Source organism: Octopus bimaculoides, chromosome 11 (genome assembly GCF_046866305.1).
Source record: "Octopus bimaculoides isolate indiv1 chromosome 11, ASM4686630v1, whole genome shotgun sequence".
NCBI classification, from domain to species: Eukaryota; Metazoa; Mollusca; class Cephalopoda; order Octopoda; family Octopodidae; genus Octopus; species Octopus bimaculoides.
In genome coordinates, this window is record NC_142938.1 from 14,667,639 (window position 1) to 14,685,138 (window position 17,500).

The following is a 17,500-nucleotide window of genomic DNA, read 5'->3' on the forward strand; positions in this document are numbered from 1 at the left end:
AGAGAGACAATATTTGTTGATCTACGTCAGCTTTTTTAAGAGTAAGTGAAGAGTATAGAAGAAATTAAATTATCATACACATATACACATACTCGAAATTCATTCATTCATTCGTTTCCCCTTGTGCCTTGTGACACTTGAGGTGACAGCATAATCATTCCACCTTCTAACACTAAAAGCATCCGCGACATCTTGTTCCATTGTCAACCCACTGCTTTTAAGATCTTTTATTATTGATCTTTGCCACGTATCCTTTGGCCGGTTACGTCTTCTTTTACCTTTTACATACAGCTTAAAACTACAATTTTTATACGAATGAGAGAGAGAGAGAGAGGGGGGGGTGCAGCCTTTTCAGATGGCAGTTGACTTCAATGCGGTATTCCAGCACATCCTGACAATTGAGTTCGGTTTATAGCGACAAACTCGACCCACCCATTTCCATCTCCTTGCTTCAATAGTTTTCTTATTGATTTCACATTAGCCTTGGTGTACAGTTGGCCAGTCAAGATCATATTCGGCCAGTAAACCTTCAAAATTTTTCGTAAACATTTATTTTAAAATACTTCCAATTTCTTTTCAATACTTTTGGTTGTTTCCCAACATTTGGATCCATAGAGAAGGATGCCAAGTATGATGCTTTTGTAAAATCGCATTCCAGTGCTCCTGCTGTGTATTGCTGATTTCCATATTGAGTTTCAGATACTGAATGGTTGGTTGGCTTTGGTGATTCTTGTATTTATTTCATGAATGCAGTCTCCATCCATTGTTATTTTAGTGCCTAGATAGTTAAATTCTTCAACATTTGTGGTTGGTTTTTCGTTCAAAGTCATATGGTCAGCATCTGTTATATTTTTACAAAGAGTGTATGTTTTCTTCTCGTTGAAAACTCATACGAGGCAATCTAGCATGTGCCCCGTGCTCGTATTTATATGTTTAATCTTGGCGTTCCCGTTGATGAAGACTCCGCTTAGCAAATTATTTTATTTGCTAATATAGAGTCAGAAACCATGGTCCAGGAGATAGATGATAAATGTTTTTATTTTTTCATTCCCTTCGAAATTTATCCCTAATAGTGGTTTGGATTTTGGCTATTCCTTCTAGCGTGCCAAGTATCCTATTATGGATACTTCTTATCTGTTTAAATGTACATTGTATTTATATATATATATACAGAGAGAGAGAGAGAGAGAGAGAGAGACAGACAGACAGACAGACAGACAGAGATGGATAGATAGATATTATATAATATATGTATATGTGTGTGTATGTATATCTATCTATCTATCTATCTCTTTATCTATCTATCTATATTTATTTATTTATGTGTTTCAGCCAAGTGGCTGCGGTCATGCTGGTGCACCACCATATATATATAATAATTTTCCCAGAGGAATATATATATATATATATATATATATATATATATATATATATATATATATATATATATATATATATAATGTTCTATATTGAGAAAACGGTGGATGTAAATTAATCTAAAATGGGATCTTATAGTATAAATGTTTCCATTCACATTTTGGTTCTCCTTTTTTGAAATATAAGAAGATAATCGAATGCGAGATGATAGGATCATAAACAAAGTCATTATCGGTATCCATAAACAAAGTGATAACAAATAATATTTTAAGTGCTTGGAAATAACGATCTGCTACCTCGTGATATAAATAACGTAGTAAGTAGAAAGAGAGGGTTACTGAAAAGTTAATTATCGAAGATTTTTAGCACCTCATATAATAAGATTTTTGCACTTGAGCGAAGTAATAAAACGGTGATGCATCAGAATGAATTGCGCATATTGAAATAGAAGGAGAAATATAACGTATTTATCATCTACGAAATTTACAAATGTAAACCATAACATGACTGGTGAGTGTGTATATAATGGTGTGTGTATATAGAAATTTCTTACTAGTGCTCTGGTAGCCATAGTGAAGATTATATTTTTCTGAGAATTTCTAATAAGGCCGAAACATGATCAATATCGTTATCCTTTCATCCGAAGGTTAGATTTAATTTCTCTTTACCACGACTAACACTAGAGATCACTGGCACCTTGAGCAATCTGAATTTTGTTCAATTAACATGCATAAACACTGATATACTTCCCTCTATGCATACATACATACATACATACATACATACATACATACATACACACGTACAGATAAAGAGATAGACAGACACACAAACTGGCAGACAGAGAGACACAGACAGATAGGCAGGCATACAAACAGATAGTTAGCTAGGTAACTATAGAGGTAGATATAGATAGGTAGGTAGGTAGGTAGGTAGATAGGTAGGTAGGTAGGTAGGTAGGTAGGTAGGTAGGTAGGTAGGTAGGTAGGTAGGTAGTTACTTTATACTACTTCAAAATAATCTTGACAAGTTTTATGGCTATACCCATTATGATTCTATTGACTCTCTCATGCCCTTTCCTAATAGACACTATTCTTTAGTCTTAGATTTGATACAGAAGACTACTAAATTAAAACTGAACCAAAATCAGTGACAAGCTATGACGCAAACAATTTTTTTTCCTGCGTGGACTTTATCTTCTTACCCTATTAGAGTATTTAAGTAAAATTATACAAATATCTCCGACTGATTTTTAAAATTCTCTTTATTTATTTATGCAGCTGAGGATAGCCCTGCATTTAAATTGATGTAATGATTGCATTGTTCAATTAAATGGAGCCGCTTGAAACGATTGTACTGCATCACCTCTGGATATCTTGTTGCTTATTTTGATTATATATATATACATTTGCCATGTTGGACCGCTGAACTTCACAAGGCTTTATTCATTCTCTCTCTGCTTATTTTCTTTTATTCCTTTCTGCTGAAGAGCGTAGGGTCGAAACGTAAAAGGCTTGTTCATTTTTCCCGACCTTCAAACTAATACACTTGCTTGTTGTTAATACACCTGTCTTCGTCATTAGGTCATTTTTGTATTATCTGAAATAAAATACACACATATCGATTGAATATTGACTTTTATCAGATACTTTGTATATTTATAGATTAATATATAAATATGCGATAAATAAGACCCCAAAGCACGATATGTAGATGCATATAACGCTGTAGGGTTACACCAGATTGATTTGGAAATTTGTTTTCCAAAATTATTTATATTTATATGTATACATATATATATACTCACACACGCACGCACATACATGCATACATATATATATATATATATATATATATATATATATATATATATATATATATATATATATATATATATATATATATATATATATATATATATATATATATATATATATATATATATATATATATATATATATATATATATATATATATATATATATACAGATATAGGGCAGGGAATTGCCAATTAGTTAATAAAATTAATAATTAACAATTTTGCCAAGTAGTTCAGTATGCAAAAAAACCTTTATCGGTAAAAACATTTATAATCATAAATATATAGGGGTCAGCATGAGTTGCTTCACCAGCATACTGCTATTTCTATATGTTCAGTATGTTGGTGAAGCAACTCATGCTGACCCCTATATATTTATGTATATATATATGGGAGAATATACAAATAATAACAACAGACGAGGACAGGTGGTGTAAATAACAAAAGTATATATTAGTATGACGCTCGGGAATACGGAAAGTCTTTGACGTTTCGAGCTACGCTCTTCAACAGAAAGAATACGGAGACAAGGAGAAAAACACGGAGAAAAAAAATTGAATAGTGTTCAGTCAACGGTCAATCATAATATGTGTATACATACATACATACATACATACACACACACACACACACAAACACACACACACACACACATATATATATTTATATATATATATATATATATATATATATATATATATATATATATATATATATATATGTATATATATATATATATATATATATATATATATATATATATATATATATATGTATATATATATATATATATATATATATATATATATATATATATATATATATACACACACATAGAGGTTTGATGTATCTCTCTCTATATATATATATATATGTATTGTGCCTATGTACACACATGAATTATAGATACATCGTGTGTGAATTTACACAACAATATGCGTATTGGTTTGATTTTTATCTATAATTTTTCAATATTAATATTTGCACTCCCACCATTTTTTTACACGACAGGAGTGAAATTTAATCTACATAACAAAAAGTAATTTCTATAGATTTGTAACATCAACAAGATATATCAAAACTAATTCATGTATACAAACAGTGAATACTAACGCATACACCTAGTGTACACAAAATGTATGCCCTTAGTGAAGTTGTATGAATAATTTTAAAATCAAGCTAACATGACAAGTGAAAGGAGATAAAGGAAAGAGAAGGAAAGAAAAGGGGACGAAAATAATGATGGAAAGGTAATAATGATGTGTAAAAGATTGTAAACATACTGAAGAATATCATCAAGAAGTGACTAGCTACGACAGGTGTCAAGAGGTCAAATAAACTCCTAGGCAACAAATTTGTACGTCCGTAAATTTGTCAAGAGGGGAAAGGAAAAAGAACTAAAGCAAATAAGAATTCGCCAGTAACTATGTTTCTAACAGCCGCACAGGAACTAAGCCAATGAAGAAATCCTGTACATATATATATATATATATATATATATATATATATATATATATATATATATATATATATATATATATATATATATATATATATATATATATGTATATATGTATGTATGTATGTATGTATGTATGTATGTATACACATATATATATATACATGTATATACACATATATATGCATATATATACACATATATAAACATATATATAAACATACATAGACACATATTTATATATTCATACACACACACACACACACAAACACACACACACACACACATATATATATATTTATATATATATATATATATATATATATATATATATATATATATATATAGAGAGAGAGAGAGAGAGAGAGAGAGAGAGAGAGCACTGCAATTATTTTGTTACACGTTTTTAAATAAGAAAAATGTACTTGAAAATAACGAATATTGTATAAAAACACAATACAATAGAATGTACTGCAATAAACTGGTTTTATGAAGTATAATGGAAAACATTTACCTTGGTGATCAGACGAGTTGAGGATGCAGACGAAGATGGAGGAGAAAAGCTGAACTGAATAGCTGAATCTTATTCGCTGATTTTTGTCCTTATCGCCACACTTTCCTCACTTTCATCTGCAGCAGTTTTCGATAAAAACCTGTCCAATGAGTTCTGTTTCATCCTCCCTTTCAGAATGTTTCTGAAATGAAATATTCAAGTTTCATTAAATAGCTCCGTCGCACGCCCAGTTGCATCTTTTTCTGTGTGTTTCTTTTGAATAATGTCTGAAAGTTTCTTCCCCATTTCCATTTCTTTCATCGCACGTGTAGACATAACCTCCTCCGCGTCACCTATTTCCTGCAAAACCTCCGTGTACTGCTGCGTCTGTAACTCCTTTAGCTCCTCCATTGTCAGCTCCTCGGAGTGCTCCTCGGAGTGCTGCTCGGAGTGCTCCTCGGAGTGCTCCTCGGAGTGCTGCTCGGAGTGCTCCTCGATGAGCTTGTTGATGTCACCTTCAGCTGAATCTGATTTTAAGAGGCTCGCTTCGAGAGTTGTGTGTGTGTGTGTGTGTGTGTGTGTGTGTGTGTGTGTGTGTGTGTGTGTGTGTGTGTGTGTGTGTGTGTGTGTGTGTGTGTGTGTGTGTGTGTGTTCATATATACATGGAGGGTCGTTAGGCCAGAACAAGATCAAAATAGCAAAGGCTGGAGAAGTATTTTCTTTGACAAGAGAAAAGACAGAAGAGAAAGATAGGATACTCCAGTCTTTAGGACAGCGCTGAAAGAAAAGAAAGATGATCACGTGAGGAAAAGTAAGTTGGACGATGGTCACGTGTGAGCAACGAGAGAGAGTAAAGGAGAAAAAGAGGGGAGAGAGAGACAGATAGAAAACGGTGAAGGGGAGAAAATAGTATAGTGTAGAGTCGCATCAAAAAGGTTAAGATAAATTTACTTGGAAATGGATGCGTGGCGTTCAATCAAATAATAGTATAAGTAGTATATATATATATATATATATATATATATATATATATATATATATATATATATATATATATACGTACATATATTCATATATATATATATACGTATATATATATATATATTCATATATATATATAAATACATATATATATTCATATATTTATACATATATATATGTATATATATACATACATATGTTCATACATACACACATACACATACATATGTACATACCTACCTACCTACCTACATACATACATACATACATGCATACATGCATACATACATACATACATACATACATAGGCGATCAGCGACGAGTCGCATTTTTGGTGTGAGGGACTATTTATCGAGAATACGATGAATATTATCCCTGACATTGAAGCCACAAATATCAACCTTGCTAAATAACTGGCTAATCTCCGGCTACATCGACTGAAGAAGCCTTTTATTCAACACTGTAGTGATTTTCGCCTGAAATTTGAATCTACCACGCGACAAAATACTACATACAGCATGGCTGGACATATGAACATCATCAACAGCAACAACAACATACATACATATGTATATATATATATATATATATATATATATATATATATATATATATATATATATATATATATATTCTAGGTAAAGCTATATCGAAAGTATTAAAATCAGGCGGTGAAAATATATACCGAGGATGAGTCTGGACGCATCGACCTGCGAGAAACTGCAAGTTAATCACTTTCAAATCACACCATACAATTTAGAAAATTAAAAGAACATATAATCTAGCGTAGTCTTAGCTACAGTCTGAAGAACAAATGGAATCGTCACACTTTGGAATGACTTTAGCCATATAGGAGTTCTTACAAGGCTAAAATTGTTAATCAGTAACAATAACGAGTGCGAATATTGAGTCATAATAACGAATATGCATATAGAATGAAATAGTAACATTCTAAAGCGGGAGAACTACAAATTTAATTACGTCCGAAGTTTGTTGAAATATGAGGAAATAATCGAATACTAGATGATAATATCATAAACAGAGTGCTTATCAGTATCCATAGACAAATCGATAACAAATTATATTTTAAGTGCTGGAAAATGGCGATCTGCTACTTAATGGTATAATAACATAAATAGAAGAAAGAAAACTGAACAGTTAATTGTCGAAGATTTTAGCAGTCTATACAATAAAGATTTTTCACTTGAGAGGCGTGATAAAACATGATACATCAAAGTGTGTCAGCATATTGAGGTAAAAAGTGTAAAGCAACATACTCGTTATCAACGAAATTTTCTAATAAAAAACCATAAAGTGTCTGCTTACGAACTAACAGTCTGGACCCAGAGATAACGTCGTTTATAACTTAATATGTCTTCCAAACATTTCTTGGCTAACTGACGTCGCTTTCAGCTGAATTCAAACACGACAATAAATATACAAGCGATATGAGAATCAATTATGTTACTCGTTAGATGCTTCTTTTTCAAGAGGCAGCAACTGAATGGAGTTACACAGTGCCGAACCAAGAATCCTTGTCTCCATTAACCTTGGCTGCTCATGAATTTTCATCTTGTCTCTGACAATATCATCCAATATCTTTGAGTGATCTTTGTCCTTTATCACAGTGCGAAAATCTCCAAAATGTAACATCTGATATGATTTGTAGCTCTACACGATAGCAGCGTCAGCACTTAACAGTATATTAAATTACTATTTTCATTGTAATTCTTAAACTGCATTATTAATGGGGGGTTTTTTTAAGGACTTCATCAGGGAACGGTTTAAGTCGGTAGCGTCTGAGTGGTGGTTCCAAAAGACAGAGGCCATTATAGCAGCTGTAGAAAATACAGAGAAAGGAGATAGCGCTCTTGTGGCTAAGAGTCTGTAGAGTGTCTGTGAGTAACCTGGCTACTTCAAGAGGGTTTCTCTATTCAAATGTTTAATCTTTTAGAACTTACAGCTAATACGTTTCGTGAAACAATCTGTAAAGTTTTATAGATTATTTCATAAAGTAAAACAAATAAAAGATGAAAGAAACCTCGAAAGAAATCGTCCTTTGAGGATTGATAAAAAGACAAAGTTGTCACTCGCGGGACCTGAACTTGTAACTACTAAGTAATTCTTTGTAGTTTATGTCTACAGGAAAGAGTATCTGGCTGTTTTACTTTCACAATATTGGTTTCAAATTTTGGCATAGTGCCAGAAATTTCGGGGGAGGGATGTAAGTCGATCAAATCGACTTTTGTGCTCAACTGGTACTTATTTTATCAATCACGATAGGATGAAAGGTAAAGTCGACCTCTGTGGTATTTGAACTCAGAACGTAAAGGCGGACGAAATGCTGCCAAGCATTTTGTCCGGCGTGCTAACGATTCTGCCAGTTCGGTACCTTTTTGGTTTCAGAACATGGCCCATCATCACAGTCTGCTATAAATTTGCTAAATCCTCGGTGAACAACTCTTGCACAGATGGAATGGAAATAACTGTTCTTGAGGGGAGGAATATATTGCAGGTTCCCTTCATGTCCTTCTCACAATGCAACACAACCAATTCTGACAGGGAAAGAGAGCGAAAGAGAACGAAAGAGAACGAAAAAGGGTGATGAATTGACACCAGTATTTACGATCGTCTGTAAGCCTTAAACAGCTTTGCTAATTGCTAGTGTTATAGCAATTAATATTCTATAGCGTTTAATTATGAAACAGTTCCTTCAGGCAACAGGTGACATTTTAGAGTTTCCACAGATTTTATTTGAATCGATCACAAATAATACTACTCTGTCAATAGTCTGGTTACATAACTCCAAGCTGAAGCTGTCTGGCTGCTTTAGCTCTCCTCGCTCTCGGTCACAGATAAAGCGCAGCAAGTTGTCGTTAATCTTTCCAGCTAGTGCCGTTACAGCAATACACGTAACAGAACTGGTTGGTCGTTTTTCCACTCACACACTCGCATTTGAAGTTATCTTAAATAACAGGACAAGTAAAACTGGATGAAAGAAATCCATTCTCTGTATTCACTGTTCCGTTAGATTCAACTGTAAATGATAACGTTCTTCATTCTATTTTCTTCGGCAATATTTTTCCGTTCATTCTACGTATGGATACCAAGTAGAACATTAATTCATAAACATATTCTTTTACTTGTTTCAGTCATTTGACTCCGGCCATGCTGGAACACCGCCTTAAAGGGTTTTATAGTCGAAGAAATCGACCACACACACACACACACACACACACACTCACACACACACACACACTCTCACACACACACACACACACATATATATATATATATATATATATATATATATATATATATATATATATATATATATATATATATATATATACACATATATATATAAACGTTAGCACGCCAGGCGAAATACCTAGCGGTATTTCATCTGTCTTTACGTTCTGAGTTCAAATTCCGCCGAGGTTGATTTTTGTCTTTCATCCTTTCGGGGTCGATAAATTAAGTACCAGTTACGTACTTGGGTAGATCTAATCGACTGACCCTCTCCCACAAAATTTCGGGCCTTGTGCCTAGAGTAGAAAAGAATATTGAGTACTGTTTCCTTCTTCCACTTACAAGCATGTATGTGTGTGTGTATGTGAGTATGTTGTTTTCCTTACATCGCCGGTACCTGTCGTAAAGTTCTAAAGTTCTAAATAAAACATGATCGTTGTCAATCGACATATTCAATGTTCATTCAGAGTATCTTTACAAGAATAGAAAGCACTTCATTGATTATATGAATTCATTTGTATTTCATGCAGCATGAAAAGGAAATTATCAGTGCTGCTCCTACAAATCCATTAGTTTCTTTTATTTACCATTCATTAATACATATATCCCGAGGGATTGACAATTTTTGAAAATCGTTTATTCAACAATTAAGGTGAATTACTTCAAAGAATTTACCTCCCTTTACTACATATAGAATATTTCAAATTTTGATGAATGTCTATTTAGAAACTGATGCCATTTTATTCCTAAAAGAACAGATTGATATTTTCCCAATGTTTGACCCTGCTGTAATATTCTGTTGACAAATGGCCCTCACTAGAAATGTAAAGATAATGAGATTTTAGCAAAGACATATAAGAAATGTGTTTATCAATGTTAGAATTATAAGACCATTTATTTAAGTTTGAAAAAATGTCACATATCATACGAAACTACTTACATCACATTTAAAAACAAAATTTAATTTACGATGAATTCGGCAAATGTTTAATCAATATTGTACAGGAATAAAAAATGGCAACTCGATAAATAGAGTTTTTATTGTCTTTATTTATTTTTGGTAATAAATACGTAATACTTATTTCCTCAATCAAAATGATTATTTTGGAAGATAAACAGTAATTTAAGAGAATATGTGATATTAAGTGTAAAACCGCACAACCTGTTCGTATTAAATGTTAACAAACGATAAATTTCTTACCTTGAAGACAAAAAAAATAATTCAAAACAAAATATATAATTATAATTTCTTTCAAATTAGTTTCTTTTATAACGATACTAAAAATATTTTTATGCTAATACCGTTTTATAACCGAGATTTATGTTGGCAAAGTTCTTTCTTTTTATTTATTATTTGTAATTTTTTTAATGACGTATTTTATTTATTTCAGAGTAATTTTAGTGTCTAACGAAACAAAATTCAACTATTACAACTACTATATAAGTAAACGGTTTGTGAAATGTTGCTCCATTACACATTTTTATTAAATTACTGTTTAACCAGCAGAAGAAGCTTTTCCCAAGGAAATAAGGAATTAATCGATATATACATATGTATGTACATATATATGTATATATATATATATATATATATATATATATATATATATATATATATATATATATATATATATATATATATATATATATATATATATATATATATATATGTATGTATATGTATATATATATATGCATATACATATGTATATGTTTATATATATATATATATATATATATATATATATATATATATATATATATATATATAGAGAGAGAGAGAGAGAGAGGTGCAGCAGTGGCTGTGTGGTAAGTAGCTTGCTTACTAATCACATGGTGCCCGGGTTCAGTCCCACTGCGTGGCACTTTGGGAAAGCGTTTTTTACTATAGCCTTGGGCCGACCAAAGCCTTATGAGCAGATTTGGTAGACGGAAACTGAAAGAAATCTGTCGTATATATACACACACACACACACCTACATACTCACGCATATATATATATATATATATATATATATACAAATTTTCCATGTATGTAGTTGATATTATATATATATATATATATATATATTATATCAACTACATACATGGAAAATTTGTATGTGTTTGTTTGTGGCGGTGTTAGCTAACTCCTCCTCCATATTGGTTTTGATGAAACTTTACACGCATGCATATGTACAAGCATTTATATTATACTAACTGGCAGAATCGTGAGAGCATCAGATATTCAGTATTTGTTTTGTTTCTCTATGCTTTGGGTTCAAATCTTGCCAGGAAATAACGTTGCCTTTCATTTCTCTAGGATTGGTAAATATATACCAGCATTCAGATCAAATAATAATTAACCAAATGTACGAAATATAAACCCTGGAAACTAGATTTTAGACTAGTTCTAGCTTTTCATTTGTAGCTGGTCCGTTTTGTGAAACATACAGATTCATTAACTATTTTTGATGTACTTTTTAAACTTATTCTGAAACTTATACCGATTTTCTTAACAAATGACTCAGACTTGTTAAACCGTTTCCAGAAAAAAGAAACAACTACAAAGATGCTCAATGCTTCAGTTTATGTAGTAATTCAGAAATAAAAGATCATAGAAATCTAGATGGAAAATAATTTATCACAAAGTGCCAGAAGAAATAGAGAAAACAATCCTCATTAAAGGAATAAATTTCAACATACAAAACAATTATCTTGATTTCCATGGTATTATTGATGGAAAAATATCTAGGCCCACTATGGTAACAAAAGTTACCCTGAATTATGCCAATTTAGTCATGTCATAAGTCTATGTACAAGGACAATCCAGATTAAGATCTGGTGACAACTTTCAGAAATATGTATTGAGCGACTGGAAATGATACCTAGTCACTTTATTTTGGGAATACATTGTCTCAATCAAATTGGTAAGCTGAAAATATTAATTAATTAATATATAGTAGAAATAATAGTATTCAATTCACAACGACTACCTCCTGACATCGACACCGATACTTACTTCAAGCCATCAAACACAAAGCAATATTTGTTATTTACATCTCACTGTTATAAACACACAAGAAGAAATATGCAATTTTATTTGATAAGAGTCTGCACAAATGCGTCCACTTTAGAAACTCTGGTTAAACGATTTCAAGAAGTACAGAAACTATTGCTCTAAAGATAGCTTACAGCAACATTAATTGATAACGATATATAGCCTGCTAAAGCAATAGATATTCAGCAATTGCGATAGACAAAAAGTACTTCAGATATTCTCAATGCATTGCCTTGTGTGTTAACATTCAACTCAAAATATTACAGTAGCGTACAACATTCGGTCACCGGTATATTAGGAAATCCTTGAGAATGAAAATGACACTCGAAACACAAAAGTCGTAGAAACTAATGGACAACCAAATTTCTTTTTTAAATATTACTAACCAACACCTAATTATCAACTGAAAATACAATTTCATCAGTTAAAACTTGTGGTCGTGCTATCTGCGGTTTTTATATCCATTATATTTGAAACACAACTTATAAAGTTAGACAATCACCGTCGCTTATGCATCTCAGAACTTAACTTTTGCCATTCAATGTCATGGATCTATTAAAGAATACTTCGGACAAACAGGTGTAGGGATATATACGGCTTGCCTGGTGTTGGTTGTAGCATGATTAACTAAGCTACGACTGATTGGTTTAGACTTGCAATCAGTCTTAAGACAAACTGCAAGTCAAAACTTATTACATGTGGCTGAAAAGTAGTCTGTCATACATACATACATACATACATACATACATACATACATACGCAGGCAGGCATGGATGCATACATACATACATACATACATACACCACAGGAACAGTAAAAATCTGGAAACGTTCCAGAAATTTACTATTTAAGTATATATACGCGAATCTAGATATTCAACAATATGCATGAGAATACACGCATACAACAAAACAAATCTGCACATGCACTGGCTCCAAATACTGCACATATACACACATGCATGCAATAATACACTGTTGATGTTAAAGATCCAATGAAACAGACTTGGGTCTAGGTTAGAAACGGACTCTTTTTCTATTGGCAAAATTGGATATTGACATACATACATACATACATACATACATGTCATCACAGTATTATCTACTGAGGAGACATGACGTTGCAGCTAGGACACTATAATGAAATCCGTCGCAAGGATAATCCCGAGGACAAAGGAATAAGAACCCAAAATATGGTAGAAGCCATAGCTACTCATAATAAAACGGAATACTAGTGGAATGTACAGGTGAAGACCTCAATAAAATATAAGCACAACAGAACTGATACAATGATTTGGGATAGAGAAGAGAAACTGTGTACAGTTGTGGAAATTAGCTGCCCAACGGGTGTTAACGTAAAGCAGAAGATCAGTGAAAAAGAGAACACCTATGCTGAACTATTGTAAGACTAAGTACTAGTCTTACATAGAATAAGTCATGGGGTCGATTTCCTCGACAGAAGGCAGTGCTCCAGCATGGCCGCATTCAAATGACTAAAACAAGTAAAGGAGTAAAAGAGTGTATATATATATAAATACACACTCACACATATATATATATACATATGAATTTATATACATATATATATATATATGTATATATGTGTATATATATGTATGTATGCATATTCTCATTCATGTTACGTTTCCCACCATGTTTTTTCTCATTGTTATATTCTTGTAATGAAGTACAACCATACGAAGCGTAAAGACTTTTCCCCTTCTTTTTAAGCGTTTAGCTGATATAGCATTTGTTAAAACTTTCCCTCCTGGGTTATCTTGTTTTTCTGCCCTTTGCCTAATGTGTACGTGTGTGTGTGTGAGTGTGAGCGTGTGTGTGTATACGCCTTTCCTCCTCATCTTCTTATCATTATCACCAATCTCATCATCATTATACATCCATTCTCTTTTACCTTTTCATTTTTCCTCTTCACCGCAAATAAATCCACCCTCATATATACTTTAAAAATTTCTTTTGCACATACAGACATACATATACATACGCATGCACAGGCTCATTCAAAGGCACTGTTTCTATTTTCACTTCTTTTATATGTAGACATATATATATATATATACACATATATATATATACATATATATACATATATATATATACATATATATATATATATACATATATATATATATACATATATATATATATATATATATACATATATATATATATATATATATACATATATATATATATATATATATATATATATATATATATATATATATATATATATATATATATATATATATATATATATATATATATTTATATATATACAGACACACAGACACACAGACACACACACGCACACACGCACACACGCACACACGCATCCCTTCACATACGCTCACACAAGCACAAGACAATTATGACTGCATGCACATACGCATGAGCGCACTTGCTTCATGTTTCATGTCAACACCATGCATAAACTTTTATTTGCATGTATATACATATATATATATATATATATATATATATATATATATATATATATATATATGTGTGTGTGTGTGTGTGTATGTATATACGTATGCATGCATACATACACACACCAACACATACGTATATGTATGTATATATACATATAAATGTATACATATATATATGCAGATATATATATACACACATATTTATACATATATATCTATATGCTTATATGCACACACACACATATGCACACACCTCTTTTATACATGGCCTGAGGATTCTTACTATCACTACGTAAATGATAAATTCCCTGTTAGTATGCAATACACAGGATTTCACGCGCATACACACCAGCACAAATACACAAGCACGCGCTATATTTTGCTGATATATACATACATGCCTATACGTAATGCACGCATACGTACGCATATATACCTGCGTATATGTATGTGTGTATTTCTTTATTGTGTGTGTGTGTGTGTGTGTGGATATATGCAGTCACAGTTATTCACCTCACATATGCTTGCCTCTGGTGTTCTTGCTATCGCTGACAACTCCCCCGCTAAATTTATCTTTACTTTCCCATTTTAACTTTTTGTGTCTTTAAATATTTCTTTCTTTCATTCCTTCTTTCTTAATCTCCCGCCCCCACACGTTCTTCCCACATATCATTGCGTCTTTTCCAAAAATAACCGCCCACACCTCCACTCCCACAACGCCTTTATCATTCCGCCTTCACTCTTCCATTCTTTCATTCTTTAAACCTAACCTTGTCCTTTTTCATTTCATTTCTTTTTTTTTTATTTCCTTTCATTTAGTATCCCTTCCTTCTTCCTTTCATTTATCTCTCATTTATTCGGGTTTTTCTTTTCTCATTTCATTTAGAAAATTCTCTTTCCTTCCTTCTGTCTCTCCAGCTATCCATTATTTTTTATCATTCCTTCATTTTGCTATTCGCCAATACATTCTTATTTCTATCTCCCGCTTGATTTTGTTCTTTCTTTCTCTCGGCATCTATTCGCTTTTGTCTCTCTTTCTTCCTTTCTATCTCCCTTTCTCCATCCATTCCGTCTTTCATTTTGTTTTGCTCATTCTTCCTCTTTAATATCACATTCATTCCTTCTCTTACTACACATACAACACAAAAATAGGTACGTACGTACATCGTAGATAGATAGATAGATAGATAGATAGATAGATAGATAGATAGATAGATAGATAGATAGATAGATAGATAGACAGACAGATAGATAGACAGATAGATAGACAGATAGATAGACAGATAGATATAGCTTCTCCCTGTGCCTCTTGAAGCTTGGAAACCATTTCTTTGAGTTTACTTTTAGATTTTGCACTATAATTCTTCTGCTGTCAGCTCCAGCTCGTCGCCTTCCTTCGGTCTTCATTGCTTTTCATCGTCACCCACAGCAAAACGATTGCTAGATATTACAGGGCGGAAAGTCTTCTTCGTCTTTAGTCGTTAGCTCCTAGAATCGAGAACAATACAAGATTTCTTGACTATCATATGTGGTTTTCAGGAAATATCAGTTCATGTGTCCTCATCTTTCTATTACTGGCACCTCTGTTGTTTGCTGGTGTCTCTTATCTTCTGCTTTTCTCGATCCTTAAGGCCCGGGTGTATAACAGGTAGGTTTAATGTTCTGCTCTGTTCAGCAGTATCACTTCTCTTTTTCACCTAAGTTCCGGAGTGGCTCTACAGTTTATACGAGTTATCAAGACCTTCATGACCACACATATTTCATCCAACACACATCTCGTTTCTGGTCATCCTTCACTTGTCCAAATTTTGCATACTTCAACGCAAAAGTAACGATGAATCATGAGTCAATGTCATTGCCTATGACTCCCGCTTTGGTTCTTGTGTTCTGCCGACACCTATTTAGCAACATGAGTTTCAGGGAAGTGTGTGCCACACTAACTCAACATGTGACTGCAGTGCTCCAGCACAGCCGCAGTCAAATGCCTGGAAGAAGTAAAAAATAAAAGATGATAGAATTAATGTTGGCTGCAAGACTCTTTGGGTATCATTAACCACAGCTAAATGTTTAAATGGCTAAATGTTTAAATGTTTAAATTCTAAAGCAAGCACACAGACAGCATGCAGCACTCAACAAAAGTAGACATCTAACCGGTGAAGTATAAATTCTAACAGTTAAAATTCAAATGCCGGCATTAATGTCTACACAAAACATATTGGTCTCGCTGGCTATAAGCAAACGGTGACACATGCTAACGTCACTTCCTCTTGAGGAAAGATATGGTGACCGTCACTTCATCTTGAGCAAAGATGTGACCATGAAGTTCTGGAAATGTTGTTGATGGATTTTCGTTCTTTACTGTACCAAGTAATTTCTAAAACCAACTTATAAGGAAAATTTGAAAAACAATAGAATAAAGTAAAAACACGATTGTGTTTTCAATAGAACAAATATAAATGAGAAAAGTTATTCTGCAAAATTACAGATGCGTGTATGTGTGTGTGTGTGTGTGTGTGTGTGTGTGTGTGTGTGTGTGTGTGTGTGTGTGTGTGTGTGTGTGTGTGTGTGTGTGTGCGTGCACGTGTGTGTGTGGTTCAGTGGACATCTGTGTTTATATGTGTGCGATT